The 15,325-nt window shown below is 33.1% G+C and overlaps 1 pseudogene; it reads left to right on the forward strand.

Moving 5' to 3' along the window:
• The first annotated feature begins 1,197 nt into the window (after nt 1–1,197).
• Nucleotides 1,198–1,729, forward strand: LOC100756550 (annotated as a pseudogene).
• The last annotated feature ends 13,596 nt before the right edge of the window (nt 1,730–15,325 follow it).

Below are 15,325 nucleotides of genomic sequence, written 5' to 3' on the forward strand. Positions count from 1 at the left end.
ATAAAGATTCATATAATTAAAATAACATAATTTCCAATAAGGTCCACAATATCCTTGTTTTATCATATGCAATTCCATTAAATATCTGTTTATAATTTATGAAATACATGACTGCTAATGATTTAAAAAGAATGCTCATAATATTTTACAACTCTTATGTCATCAACCTACCTTAGTAAAAATTCATAGACTATACATTCCTGAGATAATGAGCTATTGATATCTTAGTCACTATAGTTTTATTATATATAAGAAAATAATGGTTCACTTCCATCTATTACTTGAGGACTCATAGCTACTTTTACAGTGCTGGTTACATCTATTTCAGCTATGAGTGGTTTCTCTTGAAATTAATGAAAATCTAGTTAGAAAATTTAATGATACATGTAACACAGAGTCAATAGAATACAAAGTATGAAACTCAGGATTTTGGAGGAAGTAATAAAACCAATATTTTATTTTAATACCGCAATGATTTATCAATTACTTATGTTTCTATTTAATTGTTTGTAAAGACATAACTGTTTTATCAACAGTTCTCACAAGTCTACACAATAATCATCTTCAAGTTTCAGGATAGGCAAAAAAAGTTGTCCTTTCTGCATCTCTATTGCTTTTTGTCTTACTGGAAATTATTGATATCTTAATCTCAAATCTCAAATTTTCTTACTCTTCAAACAGCTTCTTTCCTCATTTCATCCTCAGATTTTTAAAGAAAATAATAAATGCCATTCCACTGTCTTTACAAAATCCCTTTAGTGGTTCCTTGACACTTTTGAAATACATACGGCTCCTTCTTGGATAGGGCTTGCTTAACTTATTTGAGCATCATTTTCCAACATTCTCTAGGTATTCTCACTTATGGGTATCTCATTTGTGGTAACAATAGTAAATAATTAAAAAAATATATATTATTAGCAGTTTCAAATAGTTGATGACACAGTATTACCCTAAAGTGTACACATGGAATCAAGGATAGCATATGTCAAAGCAACACCACAAGGCACCCCACACAAAGACAGTCTTACTAAAATAGAGATGATTGTTTATAGATTTTGCAAAAGTTGTGAGTATTAACATTAAAGATTTTGTTATAAACCACTTAAGTGTTTTTATCTTTAAGAAATAAAACCGCCCACCCGGTTAGCACCCGCCCGGTGGCGGAGGCGCAGTGCGGTTACTCCAGGAACTCTGATCATGTCGCTGCGAGTGGCTAGGAGCGCGTGGGCTGTGGCCTGCAGTCTGCGCACCGCTGTGGCCTCCTGCCCACTGGGGCCCTAGGTGCTGAGCGCCGCCACCGTCCGCTCGCTGAGCTCTGGATCGGCTGTCCAGTCGGTGAGTAAATTCATAGAGAAACATGAATGGATAACCACAGAGAATGGTATTGGGACAGTGGGAATCAGCAATTTTGCACAGGAAGCTTAGGGAGATGTTGTTTACTGTAGTCTGCCTGAAGTTGGGACAAAATTGACAAAACAAGATGAATTTGGTGCTTTGGAGAGTGTGAAGGCTGCCAGTGAGCTCTACTCTCCTCTGTCTGGAGAGGTAACTGAAGTCAATGAAGCACTTGCAGAAAACCCAGGGCTTGTCAACAAATCCTGTTATGAAGATGGTTGGCTGATCAAGATGGCACTGAGTGATCCTTCAGAGCTGGATGAATTAATGAGTGAAGAAGCATATGAGAAATATGTGAAATCCATTGAGGAGTGAGCATGGCACCCTCACTTCCAAATAAAACTGTCGGAAGGAACCTGCTCCAGCATGCTTAAGTTAGCGGAGAATAGAAGATCTGAAATAACTTCTAGCAATACTGATGGAAAGAAACTACTCTCAACAGTGCAACTTAAAAAACCCCAACTTCCTGATGGGTACAGATAAATACAATGAACATATTTTTAATAATCTTCATACTAGGTATTTAGATTAGGGTTAAGCTCTGGTGTTTAGAATACTTGAGATCATCTATGGTACAAATCGGTTATGAAGCTGGGTTTGCTGACAAACTATCCTTTAATCCCAGCACTTGACAGGCAGATCTCTTGTTCAAGGTCAGCATGGTCTACTAAAAAGTGCCAGTCCAGCCAGAGTTACATGGTAAGACCCTCCTAGTTATAATTCAGGATTACAGTGTTGTAAATCTCAAATAATACTGTAACTTACCCTATCCACTGGAGTTTGGTTGAAGGACTTAATGTGTTTCTCATTGGAAATGCCTGGGAGCACAGGAAACTATTGTACAGTGTCAGATGAAGGACAGTACTGTCTTAATTTTACCATGTGTTGTGTTGGCTGCCGTTGTTTTTACACCATGAAGTACTGGCTTTGTAAAACAGTGAGAAACAAATAAAATATTCGTCCTCTTTAAAAAAAAAACAAAGAAAGAAAGAAAACCTTTACGAAATGGTAGACAGAATGCAGAGACAAGTATGACACAAATTCAGAGTTATAAAGAAGAGATAGGTACTGGACACTAGATTATTAAGATTGATAACATGTTATTAGTGGATTAGTGTCTTTTTTAAAGGTGGTGGAAAATTTTTGCCATTTGATTTTCATTAGAAGTTCTATGGAACTTATGAAGGAGTCTTGGGTTACAAGAAGTATCTATATAGACTTGGAGTTGCTTTCAAAAATGTCTATTCTTTTACAGAGCCACATCAAAGTGGAGTAACAGTAGTCTATAACAAATGCATGCTAAGTTTTTAAAAGACCTAGAAGAGTATGAGTATTTATAATCTATATAAATAATAAATATTTGAAGAAATGGAAATATTAATTATTTTGACTATCATACATTTTATGTATGAGTTATGTATGATATGAAATGAGTTATCATATCATACCCCATAAATATGTGAAAATACTTTGTGACAGTTTAAAATATTTTACTCCATGGTGGTTATCAGGAAATTGATTTACTATAATTTGAAAATGTAATATTTTAAAGTTCTTTGTAAAGAGATGATTCATGAAGTACATCTTTAGGTAAACAGGGCTCCAGGCATACTAATCCTTCATATATGTGTTAAAATTGATACAGGCCATGGACTGAAGTTCCAGAGACTGATCAACCATTTCAAGAAGACCGTTTTATAGAAGGTTGATCATATTACAGAATTATGTGTTCTGCATTTAAGGGCATTTACAGATACAAAGATTACAAAATTACAAGATACGAAGTCCAAGTTGTATCTTGACAATAACATAGTATTTTTTTTAATTCAAACCTAAGTGCTAAAAACCTTTTTTAAATTTTTTTTATTTCATAGAATGTATTATGTTCAAAAATATTAAGTGACTTTTCAAAGTTTACAGAGCTAGAAATCAGGCCCAGAATATGAGTATATTTCATTCTGAATAGTCAGTTCTCTGAATCACATGGACTTTATGTTTCTAAGTTTTTATAAAATTGGATGATTACCAAAAAAACTTTCCATAACTTAAAATTTTTTCTTCCTATCAGCAATATCTCTGCTGCATGTTAATCACAGGGATAAATATGCTCACTTCATATCATTGATTAAATAATAAACATAATAATGCTTAACATTTATTGAATGCACATTAGTAATTTTGACAATTTTCATGTATTTTCATATTAAATACATTGAAAATCTTCATGAATTAGGTATAGTTAATCAACAAATGAGGAAATAGAGCACCAGAAAAATTTAGAAACTTGCTGGGTGGTGGTGGTGCATGCCTTTAATTCTAGCACTCGGGACGCACAGACAAGCAGATCTCTGTGAGTTCAAAGCCCAGCCTTGTTTACATATACGATTCAATTACTAAGTGTGCCATGAACTCAGCAATTTTTGTCCAATTAGGAGTCCACTTCACTGCAACTTACTAATCAAAGCAATAGTAATGGATATTTATAATACACAGGAATGACAACATGACTTGGGGCAAGCAGCAAAGTGCATAACAATCTTTGCCTAGGTTCCTAAATTTTAAAAAATAGCCATTGTAATATATATTAGCCACTGATTTATCTATTATCTATTGTTCATGTGTGATCCAATCACTTTCTTATGACTAAATTAAAGTCAAACAGATTTTCAACCAATGATAAGAATGGGATTGCAAATATGTCATCAGTTAAACTTTCAGTTTTAACATAATTCAGCTTTTCTAATAATTAGTGTGTACATCATTCTTATTTGCTGATCTTCATCACCATTGTAATTGGTATGGCTGCAGTAAGACCTTATGGGTAAAACTACTTATGAAAAGGATGAAATATCTGGCCTGGCTGATGCAGTCACCTTGCCTAGAGATCACTCTTCAGGAAGGTAGGTTCACTCCAAGGAAAGCAGGTTCACCTTCAGCCAGACTGAATGGATAAATGCAATAATTATCCCTTTAATGATATAACCGTTCTTCTTCACAGAAGTCATGCTCCCCAGTGCAGTCCCTAAAAGCAGACAAAGCAGCCATGAGACTTATTGGGTCTGCCCATCTGTGCAACATTTCCTTCCTTTCTCTCTCTCTCTTTTAATCTCCTCATTCAGATGCAGGCCACTACTTAACTGGTTTTCTAGTCCTTTTAACTTCCTTACTCTTCTCAAACATCATAGCTTTATTCCCTGTTTCTTCTCCATTCTCTGCTTCTTGGTATCAGCTCGTCTGCTCTGGGTTTTTCTTTATACTTTAATAAAATTGGCTTCCAGCTTCTGTTTGAGACCATTTTAAAATTGTTTTACTATTAAGACTAATCAGGCCAAGAGAGTACCTCATGTTCTTTGGTATCATCTGGTGGCCATGAAAAGAATCCTCAAAGTGTCTGGTAACAAGGCAAAATTGTATAGGTAAACACTAGCTTTCATCTTAATCCTAATAAGATGGGAAGAAAAAGAAAGAAAGAAATGTGTGTCATTTAACATTCCTTAGCAAAAGAGCTTTTAGAGGAACCACCTGGCATTCCAAATAAAGCAGCATTCTTCACATTCCAGAAACTGATTCTCTTGTGGACCAGTTGCATTGCCTTAAAATTGTTTTGTGTTCATCTACTAGGTATTATTTCAATTTCCCAGATAAATAAAGATGCATCTGCATTTTATCAAAGCCTTTTGTTTGGCAAAAATGTCGAACATCACTTAGGTAATTTCAAACCCTCATTCATTCATTGTATTACAGATGGATATCTCTTTAAGTCATAATTGGTCATTTCTGCAAACACAGCCAAGCCCTTTAGGGTTTAACAGAAGGAAAATGCATTTTTCCTATAACAATTATTTAATATGAAGGCCTACATCTATTATCTCTGAAAAACAGTTACGTCAGGAAGGTGAACTTTTTTCTGAGGAACTAAACTGGTTTAAGCATGAAAGAAACTCCATCATCAGATACTCTTTGTCCAGTGCAGATACAGAATCCCACAGCACAAGAGACACAAAGGTTACTTTGTCTACCCCGTGGTTTTATGTTCTCAAATGTTAATTGTGGCCTTGATAAGTGACTAAAGTAGGTTTGACCTATCATGGATGCCTTTATATAATTGTCTTCTTAAATTCTTTGCCAAAGTTTTGAAATAACTCAGATAATATTTCTCTCACACCCAAGTTTGTGATTTTGTCATAGTTCATTCAAGAACTTGTCTTTTTCAAGATATATAGGGTGCCTAGAAGGAAACATAATAATTATATTTTGACGTGATTACAAGTTCTGAAATAATTAAAATCAATAAACATTTAGTATGTGGTAACTGTGGCTTTATAAATTTTTTAACAATAATGTATACTAAAATGTAACAGAATAAAGAAAAATGCAAATGATAAGGAAAATATAGAATGAATATCTACAAAGACAATGATTTCCTGCTCTAATAAGAATTATAAAAATCAAAATAAAATTTAACAAGAGAAGCATAAAATGTGTCAATCATATGTATAGATTGTATACAGAAAATTACAATAAGTATATAACATATGAAATGAGGTACAACATCACTAATATGAAAATATGTACAAATTAAAATTAGGAGAGGTCCTCCAGGCATGGTGGCATAGACGCTTAATCTCAGCACTTGGGAGAAGAGACAGGAGAATCCCTGAGTTCAACACCAACCTGGCATATAGAGCAAGTTCCAGGGTAGCCAAGGATACACAGAGAAACCCTGTCTCAAAAAAATAAGAAATAACAAAAAATAAAATAAATTAAGTAGAGATAATTTCCCCTAAAATATCGACATTATTTAAGATGTTTTATCACATGGTATGTTAAAAATATTGTGGTGAAATAGGTATTTAAATGTGGCATACAAATAATTTGAGAGCAGAACAACTTTGTACTATCTACCAAAATAGCAAAATGCCTGTAACACAAGCCCTGTAAGTCACATTTCTAGGAAAATTGTCTTCTGTCATAGCTACTTTAACATATTCATATACATTATAAACTATTACCTATTTATAGTTAAATTTATACTAGTGAACATTTGCATATGTATATAGACATAAAAGAATACACAAACATAACATGTATTCACATGTATATATATTTACATCTATGCATGCAGTTGTATGAATAAAATAAGAGTATCGTTTAGATGAGTTTAATGATGAAAATTATTACATTTTTAATGTCTTTGAAATGACAACGAGCCCAGGTAGGGCAGTCTTTAACAAACAAGAGATTTGCCTTTCACTGGAGTCCCTTTTGTGTTCTTTGATTTTCAACATATGTGTTATACATTAAATAACATATTTAACTATACATTATGTACCTTATCTCTTTTAACACAAATTTATCTATGTTGCAGATTAGGTAATTGAGCATTTGAATCAATAAGTGAATGTTACACATAAATTTAACAAATGATTGAAAAGAGAAAATCATTATAAAATACAGAACTGGAAATGGATCTTTGTATAGGACTAGTATTATGTTCAGATTGTGACTTTCATGAGAAAACCATATTCAAATAAATCTCCCCTAACATCTTATCTCTACAACTTGCTGATGAAGCCATCTGACTCAAGTCATTAATCTCTAAGAGTCTTAGTTCCCATATACATAACACTTGGGTGATAACACCCACCTAATAGTGTTTTTCAAATGATCTTAAAAGATTATATGTATAAATTACCTAGCATAGAACTGATATTTAGTAGTAATTTAAATAAATAAATATTCATTTATAATTTAAAATTATTTTTATAAAATACCATTGAAAGATGAGTTTGAGTATAGTATATGGCCTTGTTTGTTTTATCTCCCCTATGATTTTTGCCCCTAACCCAAAGTATATAAGATATAAGATCACTTATTTAAAAATTTGGGACTTCAGATTATTTTTCCATTTGAAAAATAATAATAATCATTCCTATTTCACCTACACTGTACAAAATATTTGGAAAAACATTCCTGTGATATTATTTGGATAAAAGTAATTTTACTAAAGATATTAATATCCCAGAAAGACTAAATTATGCTACCTGACATATTCCTGTTGATAAAGAAGATTTCACAAAATTTCCCCTCATATTTTCAATTTTCCTGTGGACTTACTATGTTTAGGATTCATTGGTTTAGGGAATATGCTTGAAGACATATATGGAAAAAAGTCCCCTTATAAAACAATAACTCTGCTGCATACTGAGTTCTTACTTTCATTCCAGGGCTTTAAATCAGCAGAGGTATTTTACTCCATTCTGAGTCACCTTCCATCCCTTGAATCATTTAGTAAATATAAGAAATAGGGTAAAATCACTTCTCCACTATATCTGTAATTCTTGGAATAGTACTAATTTCCTGAAACATTAGAGAACATGAGACAATCAGGAAACAAAGATAAAAAGACCCAAACATAGAGTATATGAGCATATTCCAGTTCTTGATAATAAAAGAATGGTAGATGAGATTGACTGGGTAGGCAGATGTGTTAGTAGGGAGGGTCTCACCAAAGGAAATAGCAAAAAAAGATTATATTCCCAATTTGCCTAAGACACAGCTAACCTTTATTGAGTGTCTGAGCCCAATGAAGTTATGAATAGACTCAAAAGAAGAGACGTTTTGAAATCATTATTGGACTTCCTTAATGTGACTCTTCTGTACATTTTTCTTAGTCTTTACTAATTCATTTTTCTTAGTCTTTACTAATTTTAATTAACAAAGAACATACAAGAAGAGTTTAGGTGTGGATCTGTGAAAAGTTAGGGGGAAGAATAGGTTAATATTTGATCAAAATATATTAAATGAATTATGAAATTGCCAAAGAATTAATAAAACATTTTATTAAAACAAACACACTAAATTACCAGGAAATCAATTCCAAGATCTGTCAGTTGACCTACATAGTATTATAGGTCTTATTGATACTTCACATGAGGTTTCTTCCACTATTTGAAAAGAGACTTCAAAAGCACTTATATTTCTCCATATTCTAAGTTCTATCTTTTTTCTGACAGGATTTCTTATCCATTTACCCTCCAGGATTAATCTGAGTATAGTAGCATTTTAGTTACTTTCTTATAGAACATTTCTGTTTATTAAGGATAAGCGTATTTCTTCAAAGTCAACTCATACTATTTTCCTTTCTGATATATATATATATATATATATATATATATAATATATATATATATATATATTGAAGTTTTGATTCTCTTTGGTCCATTCCACTAAAATTAGCCATGGCACCTCTTTCAGGTAATAATTCAACTTTCATTGCAATAAGGACTTGAGTATGCAATCAAAATACTCAAATTGAGGACAGAAAATTTCAATCTCTTGTTGGAAGACAGCAGTAAGATATTATGTTGTGCAGTAAGATCTTGAGCTCTACTGTAAAAGAGGCTCTCTCTGAAAATCATTGGCTTTATGATCTAGAAGTTACTTAAACTTTCACTGTACTTCATTTTTCATTTGTATTATGTGGAATGATATATAATTTGATAATAAGGTTACTGTCAGTAAATTAGCTGATAACAAACAAATGCTTAGATTAGCTCCTACTACATCTTATGTCCTCCAGTGCTGCTACTGCCACTTCTTCTGATAATGATGATGGAAATAATGTCTTGAGAATTTGAAATCATTTATTATGGAAGGTACATGATTTATTAGAATCGTAGTCATATAGATGGTGTCTACATTGCTACATTTCTTATTTCTCTAAGTTAGATGTGAAAATTTCCATTCCTTTTCTTCCTCTTCTTTCATTTCCTCTTTTATTTAATTTCTTAAAAAATTCTTATTTTGATACCAACATTCTATCTACTTTTTAAATTTGCTTTTCTACAATTTCAAGTACTTCTAATTTTTACAATTGTATATCCAACAGTTTCAAACATAGAAATCTCATATAAATTGGACACTATTCATGTATGCTTTTCTTTTCTTACATGGGCATAGAAAGACAACAAAAAGAGAGCTAATGGTATTTCTTTCCTTGTAGTTTCTAATACCAAGTAGAAATAATGATTCAGAAGTAACTGTGCTCTAAAAGTTTTTTAAGAAAAAAAACTGTCTAACAGGCTGGTTTTCCTTAATGAGGCTCATTTGAAGACTACTCAGCATTGCCTAGTGCATAATCTCCACTTAAGATCAAATCATCCCATTCATGCTCTGTCAAAGAAAAGACTGGTGGTGAGGATAATTGGGACTTCCCATTTCTTTTGGGTGGTCCAGCAATGAAACAAAGCTATCAGAGGCAGAGCTGTTTAAATAGTACACTGAATGTGGAACAAAAGAGTTGAACCTCTTTCACTATAGTTGTTTCATCCCACCTAGCTGAAACATCAACATGGTTGTTAGAAATCTTAAAATTGTCTCTAACATTTGACCTGTTTCATTCTGAGGTTCTTTCTGTATGATGTCAAGGAAGTAGTATGATTATGTGAATTAACATTTAGACTGATGGGAGACAGTTTCACATTCAAAAAGAGGTTTTATTTTATTATTTTAGATGAAGTATACCTATGGACTTAGGGGTTTTCCACCTGGACTTGCTGAGTGGTCTTGACTTCTGTGAGCTTTAGTTGCCTCTATTGTATTTCCAATGTGATTATATAACCATATAACAAGTAACCACTGGAAAAACGATGTCATATGTTGCTACAGAATTATTATTTCTAAAAGAGAAGGCAATATATTTTCTCTGAGCTACTTAATATGCCTTTCTCAAAGATTGTTGTGGATATGGAGAAGGAAGGTGTGAAAATGCTTTGTATATCACAAATTATATGGTTTATACAACACACACTTAAAAGTAGCTATGGTAATTTACTATACTAAAGCACTTTCTCACGAATTACCTCTTTGACTCTTAAAATCATTACATAGTGTGAAAGATCTTAATGTTTCAATTTACATCTGCATAAACTGAGTAATGATAAACCATGCACTTAGTCAGGAATAAAGCAGAGTCTACTGTAGAGATTCTTGAATTGCCCCAAACTTAAGACTTTTGTCAATTTTATGTGAACACAAACACAAAGAAACAAATAACTGCCCCTAAATTGAAGTATCATTCAGTATTAAAGGTAGTTTTGCAGGTGTTTTGTTGAGATATTTTTACTAAAGATAAGGGTAGATTTGCAAGCTGACTGGCATTTGATCAAGGGTATGTATTTATAGCAATTAAGGGAAAGGGAATGGTTTTTGGTCTGATACAGAAACAATTAGTCTCTCATTGTAAGTTTCTCAAAACTTAATGGAAAGAGATTTAAATGTTGAGTTCTCATATTGCCTATACTAGGGGCTGTTAGGTGTTTTTAAATAGAAAAAGTTAAGTCAAGTTCACAGACCAGAAATTATTCTGTTATCATTGTTTCTTGTATTCTTAATGACCTTGAAAGTAGTGTCTTTTAATTATTGTAGTGAATGATATACTCTCCTATGATTATAATTTTGAGACAAATAACTCAAAATGATATTTTCTTAAGATTAAGATAAATATAGATGTTTAGTGATGTATGATTTTGAAAGATGACTGTTTAATAGAATGCTGCTTTATTTTTCTTGAATCTGGTCAGCATCTTGTGCCATTGAGAAGAAAAACATCTCTTCTCCCCAGCAAGGTTACTCTTCACAATAAGCATTAAAAGATAGCTTTAAGCCATCCACAATTATGACCTTGACTAGGAAAATGTAAGTTAATAAGGCTTCAACAAATTATGGTCTTTTTGGTCGATTTGCCTAGTGAACTGTTAATTGTAAAACTAAAAGACATTATGTTCAGCTTTCTCTATCACATCTTTTGTGTTTTAACAGTGACACTTCATTGAGTGCAATTAACAAAGCCTAGGAGATTTATTAACACACTTCTTCATGGCCAATGATCCATTCCACTTAAGACATAACACTGTAAAATGCACATTATCTCCTTTTGGCACTTACAATAATGCTTCATGAACTAGGAAGGCATATGTTAAAGCAGATAAAATAGCATTATTAGCTGACAAATCTTACAATTTATTAGACAGTTAATTTATCAGCTTAAAAGACACTTAAAACAGCTGTGCATTTAATGTCTTTTTAATGTATCCAGTAAAACTTGCATAATTGCCTGTAGTGCAATTTATTTTTAGCTATGTTGCAAAATGTCTGCATTTACTGTTTACATCTTCTTTAATTTTTCCTGCAAGGCTCATCACATCTCTGCCTGAGCCCTAACGGTGAGGGCCAATAATCAGACAAAAGGCCTCCTCAAACAAATGGTTCCCTATGAATGAACTATTCAAAAGTGCATGCTGCTTGGGACCCAGGGTTTGTTAGTACTCTCTCTCCACCCCAAGCGCAAAGGCAGAGGTTCCAAATAAATAAATAAATACAATGAAGGAAAAAAACCAGAATGCTTAAATACGTGTGGTCTGTTTCAAGCCATCACATCACAAGCAGGTGACAGCAGCCCTGTAAGCATTTGGATTTGGAGCTCATTCCTAGCTACATGTATGGAATATGAACTAACAAGGCTTTTAAACTACATTAGCAAAGTTGTTTCATTTTATAATTAAGGTAACAGCTCCCTGCTGATCAATTGGTTTGTACCTAAGTACTGCACTATTGCAGGCACACAGGAGAAAATTGTGAGAGATAAAACACATTCCATGGCTCTGACGTGTCAATTGGTTCTGTTTGTTTATTGCTCTTTGATTTAATGGAAGCTTTGTTAGAGCTTTCTGTTTTCTACAGAACCTTTCCCAATAATGATGTCTGGGGGAAATGAGACTAGTTATTATTAAAGTAAAAAGTCAAACAGTGCATGCTGCCCTTAATGAAACAATCACTATAATGGTGATCTTTGATCTTCAGGAGGCTTTGCAATAGGCAACTATAAGAGGACCAATTTTTAGCTCGAAAATTTCATTTCTTTCTCTAAATCTGAAATGAGCTTATCCAGACCTGGAGGGTCAAAGTGGACACTCATTTGTTAGCTAATGAGCAGTGTCCAAAGGTACATTTTACTTTACTTGCCTAAAGGCTTCTTATTATTTCCTAAGTGTATCTAAGTGTTTAACTTTAATTCAAAGCATAAAATTACAAACAGAAAAAAATAAAACTGTGTCTACTTGTATGTACACATGCATGATTGAAATAAGTGATAGAATTGTAGACTTTATGGATGAAGAAAATAATTTGTCTCATAGATTGTTCCGGATCACAGACAGTAGGATTAATGAGACCTGGACCTCATATTTAGTCACTATTCAAACAGAATAGTGGTTAATGTAATTTAAGGAGAAAGGCAGGAATGAGATATTTTATACAATTAGACTTCCAGTCTTTTAATTTGTATTCCACCGGTGTGTACTCCAAGAGATTACAAGTTCTGCATCTTGCTGAGTAATATGTATATTGTAAATGCTTGGTGAAAGAAGAAAGCAGCAATGAGTAAGAGAAATTATTACACTGGAATATATGAGTCAATGTTCTAGGCCCCGCTGTAGACTTGTAAATGGTTACATACAGGCCTGTTATTAATTCTGAATTTAATTGATCTGATAAAACATTTAACCTAATTGAGAAGTTAGTTCAAATGTAGCTCAGAAACTTTGTCAGAATGATAAATCTTGATTCATCCACTTACAATGGCCCTGTGGGCTTGGAATTATTACAATAATTAGTGTATATAGGAGAGGAAATAGATGCAGTGGCTTGGAAAAATCAGATATTACATAAAATTTAGAATTGAGAGGAAAATTACATCTGTTCCTTAATTCAGTTTCTTTTTCTGCATCACTTGTGAGTAAGACTGGTTCCATAGAAAAATACTACCTAGACTGTAATTCTTGCTCAAAGTAAGGCAAAATAATAAAGAATCATTACTTTTGAAAATGATCCCTAATTTCACCGCTTAAGAAAATGGCATTGGGGCTGAACAGTTGGTTCACTGGTTAAGTGCACTGACTGGTCTTCTAGAGGACATGGGATCTATTCCAAGCACCGACAGGGAAGCTCATGAGCATCTGTAGCTCTAGTTCCAGAGGATCCAATGTCAATGCCTTTTTGTTACCTATGCAGGTGTCAGGCACACATGTGGTACCTGTATATGCATGCAAACAAAACATCAACGCGCATAAAAATAATTAAATAAATTTTTGAAAAAGACTAAAATGGGTTTAAAATAATGACAACTAGCTAATGTAAAGCACGGAACTTCTTTGGTTGTTTTGACAAACATAGTCAGTTCTATTTCCAAAGCGATCTCTAAGTACAGGTTGGTACTTTTGACCAGGATTGAGCCAAGCAGTAGAAATTTAGATTGCCCCTATCATAGAATCTTTATTGCTCACACATACCCTATTCCAACAACAATGGATTGGACAGAAAACCGTTCTCATGAGTATATGTTCTTGCACAGAATTTTGTGTACGTACATATTTTTAGATTCTGTATTTCAGAAGCTATAGACTATTAAGTAGCTAGTTTTTTCACTAGAGCCAGTGTTTTAGAGCGAAATACAAAAATTCTTTAATTATGTGTCTGTGCGATAGTATGAATGTGTGTATTTATGTCTGTATGGCATGTATGCATTCACATGTGTGTTTTTTCAAAAGCAAATATAAAACAGCATTTTGAGGTTAACAATATTTATGCCCTTTACCTATGCACTGAATGGATACATGTATCTCTTCCATTAACAAATAATTATAAATATTCAATGGTATGTCCTTCACACAGGTGATAGTCAACTAACGATACTTGCTTTGTCATCTGGCTAAGTCATCATTTTGGCCTATTTTATAACAATAATAAAAATGCTAGTAACACCATTATTTTCCCAATGGTGATCCAATTCCAGTTTGCTCTAAATATTTTAGCTAGAAAAATTAATATGCTAATTAATGTATTTAATAGGTATATTTTGATAAAGAACCAGAAATTTTAGATAAAGACTTCAGTTCACAAAATATTGCTACTACAAGCCTTTCATTTTTCTGAGTTTAAAAATTTATATTATTTATAGTGCTTCTATCATATACTGAAAACTCTGAGTCTGACAGAGACACCAAACACAGTAGTGAATCAAATTTTATAACACATTAAATTATCACTGCTTGTTTGTGTTTTGCATAAAATAATTCAATTTTCTACAAAAGTAAGTAAGGCAAGTTTTAGGGATATATTTGAGTTCCCTTAGGGACAAAATCCACAGGAAATCATATTCCCACATCTTTTCTTAAACTTGCATGAATTTAGAATAAGAACATCTGCTAAGTCTTTTAATTCTTGGGAATTGAGTTTTCTCATAATCGCAAAATCTCAAGTTACTTTTGACAGAAGATAAAATGGAGTGACAAAGGTCTCATATTCAGTTCCAGTTTACTCTCAAAATAAAGTACTACCTTAGAAAAGTGACTTCATTTGTGCAAAACTAAAAATTCAAGTATTTATATATTTTAAAATTGGCTTGAAAATATGTTTATACGGCTAGTTAAAAATGACATCTTTTATGCCAGCAGAAGGTGTCATGCAAACTTCCAAAAGAGGGGACAAACCAACAATCCTAACCAAGCCAGAATGCCTATGAGCCACAACAACAAGAGGGTGCAGTAGTAACAGGCATACCTTGTCACTAAACAGCAGCTCTCTGATTGCACTTGAGACCAATTCAACAAGAGGGGAGTTATTCCTTTTATTGGAAACCTAGCTAATTACCCAGGGCTATTGCAGTCATAGATCTTGCGTGAGAACCTGCAACTACCACCTTAATAAAACAACATATTGTCTAAATACACTGTAAATATTTGTCCTTACACCCACAGATAAGTGTAATCCCCACTCCTCATCAAGGAAACTTCTCTTTTTAATATATGGAAATTATTACAGAAAACCGAAACCAGTTAAAAAATGCAGAGACATGGAACCCAGCCCAAGT

Source organism: Cricetulus griseus, chromosome X, assembly GCF_003668045.3.
Source record: "Cricetulus griseus strain 17A/GY chromosome X, alternate assembly CriGri-PICRH-1.0, whole genome shotgun sequence".
NCBI lineage: Eukaryota > Metazoa > Chordata > Mammalia > Rodentia > Cricetidae > Cricetulus > Cricetulus griseus.